This window comes from Puntigrus tetrazona, chromosome 15, assembly GCF_018831695.1.
Source record: "Puntigrus tetrazona isolate hp1 chromosome 15, ASM1883169v1, whole genome shotgun sequence".
NCBI classification, from domain to species: Eukaryota; Metazoa; Chordata; class Actinopteri; order Cypriniformes; family Cyprinidae; genus Puntigrus; species Puntigrus tetrazona.
This window is the reverse complement of record NC_056713.1, coordinates 2306521-2320527: the sequence shown is the minus strand read 5'-3', so window position 1 is coordinate 2320527 and position 14007 is coordinate 2306521. Positions and strand designations below refer to the sequence as shown.

Genomic DNA, 14007 nt, shown 5'->3' with positions numbered 1-14007 from the left:
CTTCTCTCTCTCTCTCTCTCTCTAGCTAGAGCTTCTCTCTCTCTCTCTTAACTAGCAGAGCTTCTCTCTCTCTCTCTTAACTAGCAGAGCTTCTCTCTCTCTCTCTCTCTATGTGCTACTACTATGTCCGGCTCGGATCTATAGGAAATATTGACCAACATCAAAGACCACCAGCGATGCTTAAAGCAGCTTCTTCGGTTTATGCACAAGGATAAAGCCCCTTTCATATTCATCAACCCTTTCGGTTATTTGACAGTCGATCTTAAGTAGCAGAGCTGCAGCACCGGGCTTCTTAACCATCTTAACCAGATCGCACATGCAAACAAACACGGCCCACATAACCGATAATGACCGATGGCGGCCGGTGCATTCAGGAGGAAACATATACATTGCGGCCATGTTTCCCTCGATGAACTTAAGAGTAGTTGTGCCCAATCAGTCCTGATTAGCAGATGGTTAATGCGTGAACCGGGAAGCGGAGAAGGGCTAATGTTCCATTCATCATGAATGACTGATGAGCTGATTAAATGACTCCCAGCAAGGGCATCTCTGGCCTGCAGTGGTAAAGAGCGTGAAGTCTGCGTTATCTGCACCATTTCTTCACTTTCACATGCCAGGTTTTCTTTGCACTGCTACGGAAGCGTGAAACCTTTGCCTCGGTCGTGGCTAAAGCCTGTTATCGGTGTAGATTACGGGCCTTTATCTAGATCACCGCTGGTTTACGAATCCCCATCCAAACACTGTATCCGTACATACAAGTTTAGCAACTTGTCAGTGATCTAGTGATGCAATAACCCTATTTTATTAGAAGTATGGCTGACACTTTATAATGAGGAACGCTTGTTAACTGTAAACTACCAACTCCCTCGATAAATTATTAATTTGCTGCTTATTAATAATTAGTAAGGTTGTTAAGTTTAGGTATTTGGTAAGATTAGGGATGTAGAATTTGGTCATGAATAACAGGCATTAATATGTGTTTAATTACTACTAGTAGCTGATATTCCAATAATATGCATGCTAATAAGCAATTTGTTAAAAAAAACCCTAAAATAAAGTATAGTTCATTTAGTTACTAAGTAACTTATTTATTCATTAGTTTATCAAGTCTTTATAAATCTAAAGGAGAGTTTTTTTAAAAGTTTCCTACCAATCCCTTATTTTTTGTAAATGATTAATGGATTAAGCCTGTTATTGCTATATATATATATATATATATATATATATATATATATATATATATATATATATATATATATATATATATATAGCAATAACAGGCTTAATATATATATAAAAATAACAGGCTTTATATATATATAAAAATATGTTCATGACATATTCATAATCAATTGCTAGTTAAAAAAGTAACATTGTAATACATTTTTAATGTAACATTTCTTAAATAGCATGTAATCAAACCAGTTATTAAACTTCTGGATGCATTAATAGTTTCAAGATAATAATCGTGCAAGATAATTTAGGAGCAACTTTGATTTAAACTTCCTTTCAAAACAATGTTAGTTGATTAATTATTTCTGTGAATGTGTTTGTTTTAGATTTTATTTATATATTTAGTTGTTGATTCATTCATAAAAAATGTTATTCAGTAAGAATGCATAATAAATAAATAATAATAATAATAATAATCACTGTTATTATTATTCAACTGTTCTATTTATCAAAGAATCCTGAGGGGTGGGATATCACAGTATCATGGTTTCTACAAAAATATGAAGTAGCATTGTTTTCAACGTTCATAAGACATGTTACAATGATTTCTGAAGAATCACGTGAAACTGAATGCTGAGTAATGATGCTGAAAATTCAGTTTTGTATCATAGGAATAAAATACATTTTAAAATTCAAAATGGAAAACAATTACTTTAAATTTGTGATGATAATAATTCACAATATTATTGTGATATTTGATCAAATAAAAGCAAAACAATAATTTTCTTTCAGTATAAAATATAATATATATATATATATATATATATATATATATATATATATATATATATATATATATATATATATATATATATAAATGAAAAAATGTACAGGTCCCAAACTAAGCGTGAAAAACAATGCATAAAACATGCGTTGATATTTAAATATTAGCATCCGGATTTGACCGTTTCTGGAACGCCGTTGGTGTATGGCACCCGAAGCTGCAGGCTGTCAAAATGTTGAGTTTGCATTTCGATCAAGCGCACCTCCTCTTCCCTCCTCCCAAGATTTCATCATTCCTGCAGTGCCCCAGATCAATTTTTAATTATGGACGTCACCACGACTCCCCTCCCTCTACCGGAGTGAGACGACACGCTTTAATTAAAACGACGTGCCACAGCCCTGCAGATAAAACAGCTCTCCCTGGCCTAGATAGTGATTTTAATGACAGTCGACAACAGGTAGCCTTAAAGAAAAGATGCTAATCTAGCAAAACAAAAGAAATCGGAATCATTGTTATGAAAGAGGAGGATTCTCCCTGCCTCGGACCATACTGTCTTCTTGAATGCAAAGTGGTGTATTCATTTAAAAGTGAAATGCCACTCCAAAACTAATAATAATAATAATAATAATAATAATGATAATAGTAATGTCTGTTTTCAAACCAGGAAGGTCAGTGTATACCTGCAGAAATCTGTTATCATCTGGCGCTCTTTAATGCAGCAATATTTGGTGCTATATTTTGTGCAATATTTAATATTTGGTTCACTTCAATGCAATAAAGGCATAGATTTAGAAAAATAATTATGATAATAATCGTAAATATATCATTTTATTTATTTTATATCACATTATATTACTAAAACATCTAGCAATACTAATACATTTGTCTTTCTTTGCCTTTTTGAAGGCACCTCTGAGTGTTTCGGAGGGAAATGAACTAATGAAATAAACGAAAGCTGTACTAATCGTTGTCTGTCCTCATTAAGCTGAGACAAGAAAAGGTATTTTAACATCGAAGCAATTACACACTTCACCTTTCAGTTCAGCATTAAACATTTCTGCACGTCTTCTTTATGCGTCGTATTTATTTAACGTTTCTGGAGCGTCAGACATTTATTAAAGATGCCTTTGCTTCGTTTTTCATGTCTTTTCCGTCCTCTATACCACAGTCTTTCTAAACGAAGCATAAAATTAATTCTCCTCGTGGGGGTGTAATTAGCATGTATTAGTAAGCTGTGACACTGGGGATTTCTGTCTAGATATTGGGTGCACTGTGTTCTGAGAGAATGTGTTTTAACCCTTAATGTTAAAAACAGAAAAAATAAAAATAAAAACATATTTAATTCAACCTTCTAGACAAAATGTAACTTTTTTTTTCCCCTTTGTTTACTGATTTGCGTAGATATCGGGAAATATTAGCATAAAATAAAATAAAATAAAATAAAATAAAATAAAATAAAATAAAATAAAAATTAAATTAAATTAAATTAAATTAAATTAAATTAAATTAAATTATGGCCCAATGTGCAGCACTACAAATAGCCACAATAAACCTAAATGTTTTATTGCAATGAATTTTGAATCACATTTTAAATTATATTCACAATTTTTATGAAGGGGGGGGGTCCTTTCAAGAAGAGTGAAGTATCGTCCCTTGCACTTACCTTTCTAAAGGTCTTGAGATAAAATTGAAGGATACAGTTTCAGTAAAATCGTTCTCTCTTTTACCGAACCCCTAAAAGAAATGTGATGGCAAAATAACAGGTTCGCTTCAAAATAACTGTTATATGGGGTCCGGGACCTCAAACAAAAACCATAAAATGAATTTTAACAACATAAGGGGTAAACAAATTTGCTCGAGTGGTCCATTTCAAACACAATTTTCCATAAATAAACAAGGTTGCGTCACGGGGGTCTCGATATCAGAGCTTTCAAATTCATAATGCAGCTCGGCGATCAAAAGAGCACTATGTAGGCCGAAATGCATCTGTTGTAATGTAAGCACACCCCCTCCCTTAAGCCAAAACAGCAAAGCCCTTTAGCTAGCATGTGTGACTGAGGTTTCACTTTAATGCAATAAAGGCATTTTCTGAGCCAGACCATCTCCTCCTAGAGCTACTTAAAGTCCCTGTGCTTACAGTGAAACCAGGCAGATTTGAAGAAGTGACTAGCACCACCATATTTTTCCCCGTTTATCAAATCAATCGATCCTTAGAAGGAAAGAGGAGAGATTTATGAGGCCGTGCTCTTCTGTTGAACCAGCTTTTTGCTCTCTGCTCTCTCTCTCTCTCTTTCTATTTTTCTTTTTTTACCTCTGAATTTTGTTTATCGTGCAACTTTGGCCAGCAAATCTTCTCCGCTTATTTTTTTATGAAGATGTGTTGAAAGAAAAGCCTTCAGCGCTCTTAAGAAGAAGAAGACGAAGAAGAAGAAGAGTGAGCGAGTTTCTCTTGAGGAAATTCGTATAGAAATATTCAAGGTGACTGGGAATCTTCTTTCGGACTGGAACTGATGGATTATCCGGGCAGTTCGCGAATAAGCCTAGTTTGTTGAGCGTTTGATCTTGACCTGAATCCAATAGGCCATTTATTTTCACTATTCTGTGTAAAATTATAGCTATTGCTGCGGCAGATATGACTATAAAAAGGAGAAGCGTTCCGCGCTGCCCACCTGAGGCCTGCACAAGGTCCACCGGTTGAAAAGCCACATTGTGAAACTTAACAAGCTGATTGTCGGACAGCGGCTTTGCTACAAAAAGCCCTATCTATCCATAACACTGACATTGGAAGCTGTTTAGCCGACATTGTGAAACACAATTCAATCCTCCTCCCCTCCAGTCTGTCAGGCAGTTACCGCAAACCGTTTCCTCCTCTGGCTGAGCGCGAGATAGCATTCAGAAATGCAGCTTGGAGTCGGCAGGACAGTTTAAGCTTGTACCGATTTAATTGCGGGAATGCATCTTTCCCAGCGTGGCCCGATCGCCCACGGCATTTTCACGGAAAGATGAGAAGCTGCGGTGTGGCTCCCCGTGTTCTCTGGGCTTTCTGCTTCTGTCGCTTCTCGTATATTTTCCATTTTTTGTGTTTCTTACAATTAAGACCGGCTCAGATGGCTGATAGGAAAAAAAAAAAAAAAAAAAAAGAGACCTATTGCATTCCGCTGCCGAGATGTGAAATACAGTAAATATAAAGCACTAATATTCAATCGAGGTGGTTACGTGGGATTTAAATACATTTTAAGAGGAAACCTCAGTTGAAAGTTTAGTCCTCTGGTGAGGTTTTCTTTGCATTCTGGGTAAATGTTGGAATTAAGTTATATTTGAGGATGTAAGATTTATGATCTACATCAATAAATGTATATATTCAGTATATTACAGTACTGTGTGTTATATTTCTTCATCTTAGTTTTATTTATTACATATTGCAGTGATGTGCGCGGTTAAAACAAGTGTCACCATTAAAAAAATATAGAATAGAATAGAATAGAATAGAATAGAATAGAATAGAATAGAATAGAAGCTCTATAGGCTCAGCTGCTTGAATTGGCATGTTGTTCCACCAGCTGGAAACAGTCCAGGAAAAGATCTTGAGAGTGATTTTGTGCCTCTTTGGGATCACACCATGAGGCATTGTTGATTTGTTAGCCTGGAGTCTGCATAAGTTTAAACTAACGAGTTTGAACTAACGAGAGGTATGTTGGTGCAGCACCAGTTGGTGTCTTGTAGGCAAACATCAGTAAACTGAATTTGATGCAAGCAGCTGTTGACGTAGGCCTTCTTCAGGCTTATTGAAGGCCAAAAAAAGAAGCATCCGACGAAAAAAACCCGCCCGTCTCCCTTCTCCGCAGAACGCAATATATCCGCTCGACCAATCACAGCGCAACATTCCACGCTCTGTAAGCAGTAGCGGCGCTTTGATTATACCCGACATCCTCATCCACTTTGTACTTTGTGATCAACAAACGAGCAAAGAAAAAAAATGAATCCCATGTGATCGTCACGCGCATCTTGTCAGCAAAGCCCGTTCTGCGATCTCCATCGCGCAGAAGGAGAGCATCTAATACACAGAGCCGTAGGTCGCCGACAAGCTACGCAATATCACATAATCAGGTGAAAGGCATTCGATTGCGCAGCTTGTCAGTGTATGTGTATTTAATAATTGCATTAATGTTTTTGTCAATGCAGCGTATGGCACTGGTAAACTAAATTAATGTAACGTGGCACGGATGAATGTACTTTTGGAAGTTGAATGTAAGGTTGTTCATGTTAATGGTGAAATTTTTGAATTTTATATTATTATATATATATATATATATATATATATATATATATATATATATATATATATATATATATATATATATATATATATATATATATTTTTTTTTATGCCATTATAACCTAAAGATTGTGGTTGTGAAAGTTTGAAACAGAAAGTAGCGCCACATTCTTGCTAAAGAAAACACATTTTTGCTCAAATTAATCAAAATGGATTTATAGCGTTTTGGAACCAAAACTCTTCAAATATGTACTTTAAAGCAGAGGAAACGTGAAAGAACAATCACTGCTGTTTAAGATATATAATGGTGGTCTCTAAAAGTGTAGTATCTTGCACGACGTACAAACATGATCCTTACTGGTTGCAGACAGGTTGTTTTATTAGGGATGTTGTCATACTCATCCAAAAAAAAAAAAAAAACCCAAAAAGCAAAGGCCTCTGCCAAGATGAATGAAACTATTAATCTGATCATCTTGCGTGAGCATTTAGCTAATTAAACAGACATTTAAACAGACTCGAGCGCAAACGTGGCAGTTCAGTTTAGAGACGCGCCAGATTAATACAGCAGAACTCAGTGCATCTCTTTCTCCTGGCCCACTCGTTGATGACATCTTGGGTCTGTCGACTCCCATTTTGCCACGCTTTATTAGGCCCAGCTCACTTCACAGCGCATTAGCTCAGAGACAGGCCAAACTCACACCGGTGTGGGCAGAGCCCAGAGGATGGTGGGCCGCGTGAGGACGCCATTGACATTCCTCGCAGGAAAGCGGTGACATGTATCCACCTCCTTGCTGACTGGCACGCCTAAATGCAATTTCAGCCGCATTCTCGTGTCAATATAGAGATATTCTCTGTGACCGAATGCAATCATGGTCCAATCAGACGTCTCTGTGAGCGCGGGCTGTCGTTACACCTTCATTTGCGGTGATTATTTGACTCGGGGGGGGGCGACTGTCAGACCGATGTCGCGCATGCCGCTGTTTACCTGGAGGAAACAAGCGGTCTTCGCTTTTCCTAATTAGTTGATCTTATTCAGACGACTGGAAGGAGAACAATTTAACACTTCTATTCACTGAGGTGAGCTAGTGTCATGCTTTGCCACAAATAGAGTTGTGCGTGTGCCACTGAAACTAGTTGCTATGCTTTAATACTATGCCAATTCAAAATTAAGCACTTTACGGACTGAAACAGGTCTTATCTACAATCTTTACATTACTGTGGACAGCCTATCACAGCCCTCGAACAGAAGTAGTGCATTTTGAAGATCTACACCATCCGCGGATGATAAATGCATATAAATATAATACTGTGCAAACTAAGTTCCCATGTGAACTCTGACAGCTCTAAAAATACGCTTTGTAGAAAATATATTATTCCCATCTCAGTATGGAAATTATGTAGACTAGGCGTGGGAAAACGTGTGGGAAGATATCCGTGTATAAATGCATGTTTTCTAAGCAAACGCAACCCGTAAACCTTGCAATTCAAGAACGTCCGACATTATAATCCATATTTAATTGGAAGTTCAGGTAGAATCTCAATAACAACTTGCATGACTGTAAATGGGAATTCTCAAGGACAGCCGTGTGTTTGCTCGTGTTTATGCATGGGTTTGCGCGCACATGCTGCAGACATTTCACAGTTCACTGTGCGGCCATTCAGCTTTCTGCTAAAACCTGCACGAGCCGTTCATTCAGCAGCAGCTGGGAGTGAAGTAGCTGTGTCTTTTTACGAGCAAGGGAGTGACCGAGCAAAGTGGAAATGTATTGCATTAATTATTAAAAAAGGCTTTACATTTCCGCCAGCAATCCCTCTTTCTCTCTTTTTTTAAATGTTTGGCTTTGGGATTGTTTACTTGTAAGAAGTAGACGACTTCAGAACAGTTAGGAAAAAATGACAGACCACAAAATGTTCTCCGAGATGTAGATGGGTTTCTTAATCATAACAGATGTGAAGAAAGTAAATCGCTTGCTCACCAATGGATCCTGTGCAGTGAATGGGTGCCGTCAGAATGAGAGTCCAAGCAGCTGATAAAAACTTCATAATAATCCACAAGTTATCCACACGGCTCCGGTCCATCAATTAACACCTTGTTAAAAAAAAAAAAAAAAAAAAAAAAATTATATATATAATAATTATATATATAATAATAATAATAACTGTATGTAAAAATGTAACTGTAAAATGTAGAAAATGAAACAAAAATCATCAAACAACAACTTGAAACCATCGTTGGGGCCAAAATATCAAATCAACATCCACCAATATGATTGTTCACAACTTTAGACAATTTTTTCCTTAAAAGATTCTTGATTTGTTTATATTTCTGTCCTGATTCTTAAAAAAAGGTAACTTTTCACTGGAGAAAACAATATAGATGAGTCATATTTTACCTAATTTCAAGTAAAATTGATTTATTTCTCACAAAGAAGCATTTATTATCATTATTATTATTATTATTGTTAGTATTATTATATAGTTGTGTGGCTTCCTTAAGGATTACAGTGACGTTTTTATCAGCTGGACTCTCATTCTGACGGCACCCATTCACTGCAAATAACGCAATGCTACGGTTTTCCAAAACTGGCTAAGAAACACATTCATCTACGTCTTGGATGGCCTCAGGGTGTGTACATTTCCAGCGACTTTTCAAATTTAGGTGAACTTCTCCATTAAAGTTTCTCTCAAGTGGCCTTGCTTGCACGTATACGGTTTTCAAAATGCATTTTAAAATAAGTAAACCACAAGCGCGCATTCGAGAAAACTAGGTAAGAGAAGCGGTGCTTTACTGTTTAGCCCATATCCCAGGCTATTCCCGGTTAAGAGACATCAAGAATCAATATTCAAGGGACCTCCAACCCAAAGCGTGGACTGCTATTACTGAAATCATGTTCGCTAGGTACAGACCTCCGAGGTGAGCTTATGAATAAGAGATAAGGGAATATTTTAGGACTGCTTTCAGCGACCGGTTACGCTTGGAGTCCCAGTGCAGAAGAAGAGGGACACCGAGGGCTTGGAGACAGGGGCTGTATTTGCGCTTCCACCGGCTAACCTCTGCAAAGCTCTTTAGAAACTCACCGCACATCAATAATGCAAGTCCCGGCACAATGCAGAGCCTCGCCGTTGTGTAATGCGCATTTGGGACGGAGGGCAGTGCCTCGGTGTTAGCACGCGTTTGTAATGAGGAAGCTGTTATGCAACTGCATACGATTAATATCATGCAATTCAAATAGGATCCAATGGTAATGAAGTATCACGAAACCGGGCCTGGAGAATTCATTACCTAGCGGTTTCTCCGGATGTCTTCATCTTTTGAAAGTCGTATTTGTACATCGCTCAGCTCTGAGGGATTTCCTGGGAATGTGAGACTTGCAAATGTATTGTGAGTCTCCGTCGCATGCAAACTGGAAACAGACCTGCTCTATATAGGAGGAGCTGGGAAAGGAGATAGAGAACATCTTGAGTTGCCTGAGGCTCGTGCTCTCCTTGGCTCTCTTCTGGGAATGAGGAACGGGCCAATCCCCTATCCTTCTTTCCATCCCCCCCGTCTCCACAGGCCTGCCAACCGTGTGACAATTCAACGTCAACTGCTTATGAATATATTTGATGAAGTGCAGCTCCATGCGACATGAAGTTTCATTGTATGGCCTTGACTTTTGATGTCCTACAACTTTTACTACACCGACATTCAAATGTTTGGGGTAATAAATCAAAAGCGGCAGTAAAGACTATCATGTTACACAAGATTCAGTTTCATTTTTTTTTTTTTCTTGAACACCGCATCAGCATATTAGAAATTATTTTTGAAGTATCACGTGATACTGAAAACTGGAGTAATGATGCTGATATTTCAGCTTTGCTTCACAGGAGTAAATTAAAAAAAACGCTATTATAAATTGTAATAATAGTTTACAACATTACCGTTTTTAAAGTTGTTGATGACATAAATCAAATACTCATCAAATATTGCCGCTTTTGTCAGGACTCTTTGGCGTTACTTTTTAATGCACAGAATACCCCTTTAGCATCGTTTTTCGTGTGCAGGTCCTCCGTTTTTTAAATAAAAACAATGCCATATATTCAGAATTTTTAGATATATCAGGCAGATACAACTACCGTCAATATATATTTAAAAAGGATTCATATTCCAAGTCTTCCGAGGCAGATGTATTGATGTATTTTATTTCTATTTACATCTTGTGTTATCTAGTAGCCATATACTTCAGGTGTTCAGACCTTGTTTAATGCTGATGTTGTAGTGGCCTTTCTAAGACTGTGTGGATAATCTATATTAGTAATTTAATGCTGGTTAACCTTCATGTATTAAAGGTTGCAGTAATAATAGCCATAATAACATATTTTTTAAAAAAAAAGCGTCACCATTGGAAAATGTCAAGATACTCTCGAGGGTAAACTTGACCTTCAGTCTTCACCTCCCGGACAAATGCCTCCTCAAATATGGGTGTCGAAGATATTTTCAGAATGGTTACTGGTCTTTAACACTCATATTTCACAGTCCAATCAATTTTATTAAGACGCATGACATTTTATTAAAATTCTAATTGGTTGCGAATGCCGTTTCATGTGGACTTTAAATGAAATGTTATTATATCCATTCGAGTTTGAGCTCTTTATGCCGGCCAGAAGATTGTTCCGTGTGTCTGTCTAGATGTCTTTGTGTGCTTCCACAGTCTGAATCAGATATCAGCTGGCACACAGATACTATTCAGTGTGACCCGTGACATTTAAGTCAGACTTAATTCAGACAAGTGGACACTTTAATCAATCCACCGGTCACGTTGAAACGTATCTTGGTTAATTCAGCAGTCTATAATCTTTATCTTTTTAACATGACGTTAACAGCGCATGCTACAATTACAAACAGTGTTAATGAAGTTCCTGTTGTACCTTGATATGTCTGTTTTAACGAACGCATTTAGATCAGTACATTTACTGCGTGAATCCGGGGATCTAGAGAAGCTTTTAAGAAGGTCTGTGCAAATGTAGAATCGTGTTAAAAATATCAAGCATAAAAAACAATAAAATAAATAATAATAATAAAGTTGATTTGTTTGTTTTGAATGAATGTCAATCATAAAGATTAATCAGTGTAAGATACTTGCCAAAACGAATTATCTGGTTATTTTCGGTGAATCAAGAACAGCATGACCAATGCTGTTCAGTCAGATTCACCAAAAAAATAAAATAAATAAATAAATCTTATAAGCCAGATTAATCATAAATCTTTGGAAGCCTATGGAAACTCACCATTGTGAAATATAAAGTGAGAATTGTGATATTAAGTCGTAATACTGAGAATTTTTTTCCCCATATTACCGTTTAATTAAAAAAATTTAAAAAAATCCCTCAAAACTAGACTTTATATCACACAATTCAGAAAATAAAGTTAGAATTGTGATTTTATATCACAAAGTTGTGAGTAATAAAGTCATAACTGTGAGATATAAAGTTGTAATTCTGACTTTATAACAATCACGAGTTCATATCACAAAGTATCTTTATAACTTACAAAAATAACTTACAAGTTAATATCTCAAAATTCTGAGGGAAAAAGTTTTTGTTTTTTTTTAGTGGCAGAAATGGGCTTCCATGTAAACATGCTGCAGGGTCAGAGTATTTCAATTTCTAAACGAAATGCATTTTTCTCGTCAAGTCAGTTCTTTCTAATGATTCAACCAATCCAGCGCTACCTATGTGGTTTATTGTGATTCACAAACAAATGACTCTTACGAATCATCTATTTTAAGGTGAATTAAAACACGCAGCACGCTCCATTCCATAGACTCATATGAGTCGGTTTCTTTTCAGTGAATTCAAAAACAAACAGCACGACCGATGTGGCGTACTCCGATTCACAAACAAATGACTCTTTTGTGGTTTCTTTTTAACTAATTAAAACGTGAAGCTCAACCACAGTAGTCAAATTCCCAAACAAATGATTCAAACGATTCACGAGTACTGTTGTTTTCTTCCCAAACCAACAATACTATCATCCTAATTGAGATTTATGGATTCGGTATTTGAAATGAAATGTTTAGATAGCTTTTCAAAGTTAATTACCATGTAGAGTAACCGACACCACTTTAAATGATTACCTTGACTACTTAATTACATTTAATGAGAAGCTTACCTAAAAAAAAAGGATATTTCCCCAACACTGGTGCATTTTGACCAAGCAGCTGACTCTTAATATCATTTTAAGGTTCTTGATTATTATTGATGCAATGAGAACAAGACAATTTGTAGCAAATAGCTTTTCAACGGCTAGTTAACAGGCGCGCTTTTAGCCCGGGTTTGATATGAGATAAATTGGTGTAATAAATTGGTCCCCGAAACTGAGCAGCGTCGAGATCATAACCTGCGAGAGCCAATCTCGTCGTGGCAGGATTCTGCTCGCGCGTACAGAAAGATTGAGCTCGGCGATGCTTCCCCCCAGTGCACCCTTGTTAACAAACCGGTCAGGTACGCAGGAGACTACAGCGCTGATAATTTCACCAATAAATAAGCTTAGCGGATGCTAACGTACGGCAAAACTGCTCCTGTGCGAGACTGAATCTGCGACGTGTGCAGTGTTGTCGAGTTTTCGGGTCACTGCCTCTGCCGTATAGCGAGTGTGACTGTTGTGCTGCAGAGTTCAAGAGCACAGATGGGATTTTATGCTAGAACATAGGGAGGCATGAGATGTCGGTGTATGTGCATGTGGCAGTTTTTTATTTACTTCGTTTAGTCTCTAGAGGATGAAAAAGCAGTCTTTTTTTGGAAACCCATGACACTGTACAAGCATTCTGTGTGATGACTCACTTGGTTTGTATCTAGGAAGTATATTCTGCTTCCATGTATGTTATAAATAAGGCACGGAATTAATGCTGAAATCCTTAGAAACCCCTTAAAATTACCTTAAATGTCAGGTGGAGTGAGAATATTTTGTTCCAGTTAAGTAGAAAACATATTGGCATATAATGTATGAAACCACTGCCTAAAATGATTCAATTTCTCTCTGTTGAATAAAAAACAGAGCACAAATCCTAAAACAAATGAGTTTTAGCGTAGTTAATTCTAGTCAGTTATACTTAACTAGTAAGTTAACTTAAGTTAACCCGTAGTATGATAAATATGATGCAGTCTGAAGACTCATTTGAGTATGTGATGTACTGTAATGAGATTCAGAAATGAAGTAATTTATGCGAATTGGATCTTTTTAGAAAAAAACCTACAGTGTCCTGAGTTCACAAACAACAACTCGTCTTTCTTTTCCAGTGAATAAAAACAAAACAAAAGTAGCCTGATTCCTTAAACACACTGGGTCGATTCTTGTAATGAAACCCAACTAGTTTTATTCATGAACATGTATTTATATGAGTCGGCGAATCAAATGCATGCAGCTTGAGCAGAGCTGCTCAAATCTCGCGAATCAGTTCTTTTTTTAATGAATCGAAAACAATGCTGCGTAGGCTGATTCAGAAACTTTTAATGAATCAGAAACAGAGCACATGCAATCAGAGTATGTGGTCTGATTCAAAGCTAATCTAGCTAGTCTAAAGATGATTATTTTAGTTAATCAAAAACTCAAAGCACAATCAGACTACGTAGTATGTTTCACGAGCGACTCCTATGGTTCGTCTAGTGGGCAAAATCTGTTTGATTCACAAACAAATGACTCTTATGAGGCAGTTCTTTTTAATGAATCTAAAAACTTACGTGTACTAGTCAGATTCCCAAAACAACCCTGCTGAAAAAAAGGCTGGGAAACCGG

At 36.9% G+C, this 14007-nt stretch overlaps 1 protein-coding gene and 1 long non-coding RNA gene across 2 annotated transcripts in view; one reads left to right on the top strand and one right to left on the bottom strand.

The window, feature by feature from the left end:
• zgc:172282 (leucine-rich repeat and fibronectin type III domain-containing protein 1-like protein) overlaps nucleotides 1–14007 on the top strand; it is a 97040-nt gene that overhangs the window by 66343 nt on the left and 16690 nt on the right. The window lies entirely within an intron of this gene.
• The window catches only part of LOC122359528, a 43773-nt gene continuing 37977 nt past the window's right edge, over nucleotides 8212–14007 (bottom strand). The window contains exon 4 of the long non-coding RNA XR_006252714.1: nucleotides 8212–8322. This is a non-coding gene — a long non-coding RNA (uncharacterized LOC122359528). The remainder of the gene's footprint in view (nucleotides 8323–14007) is intronic.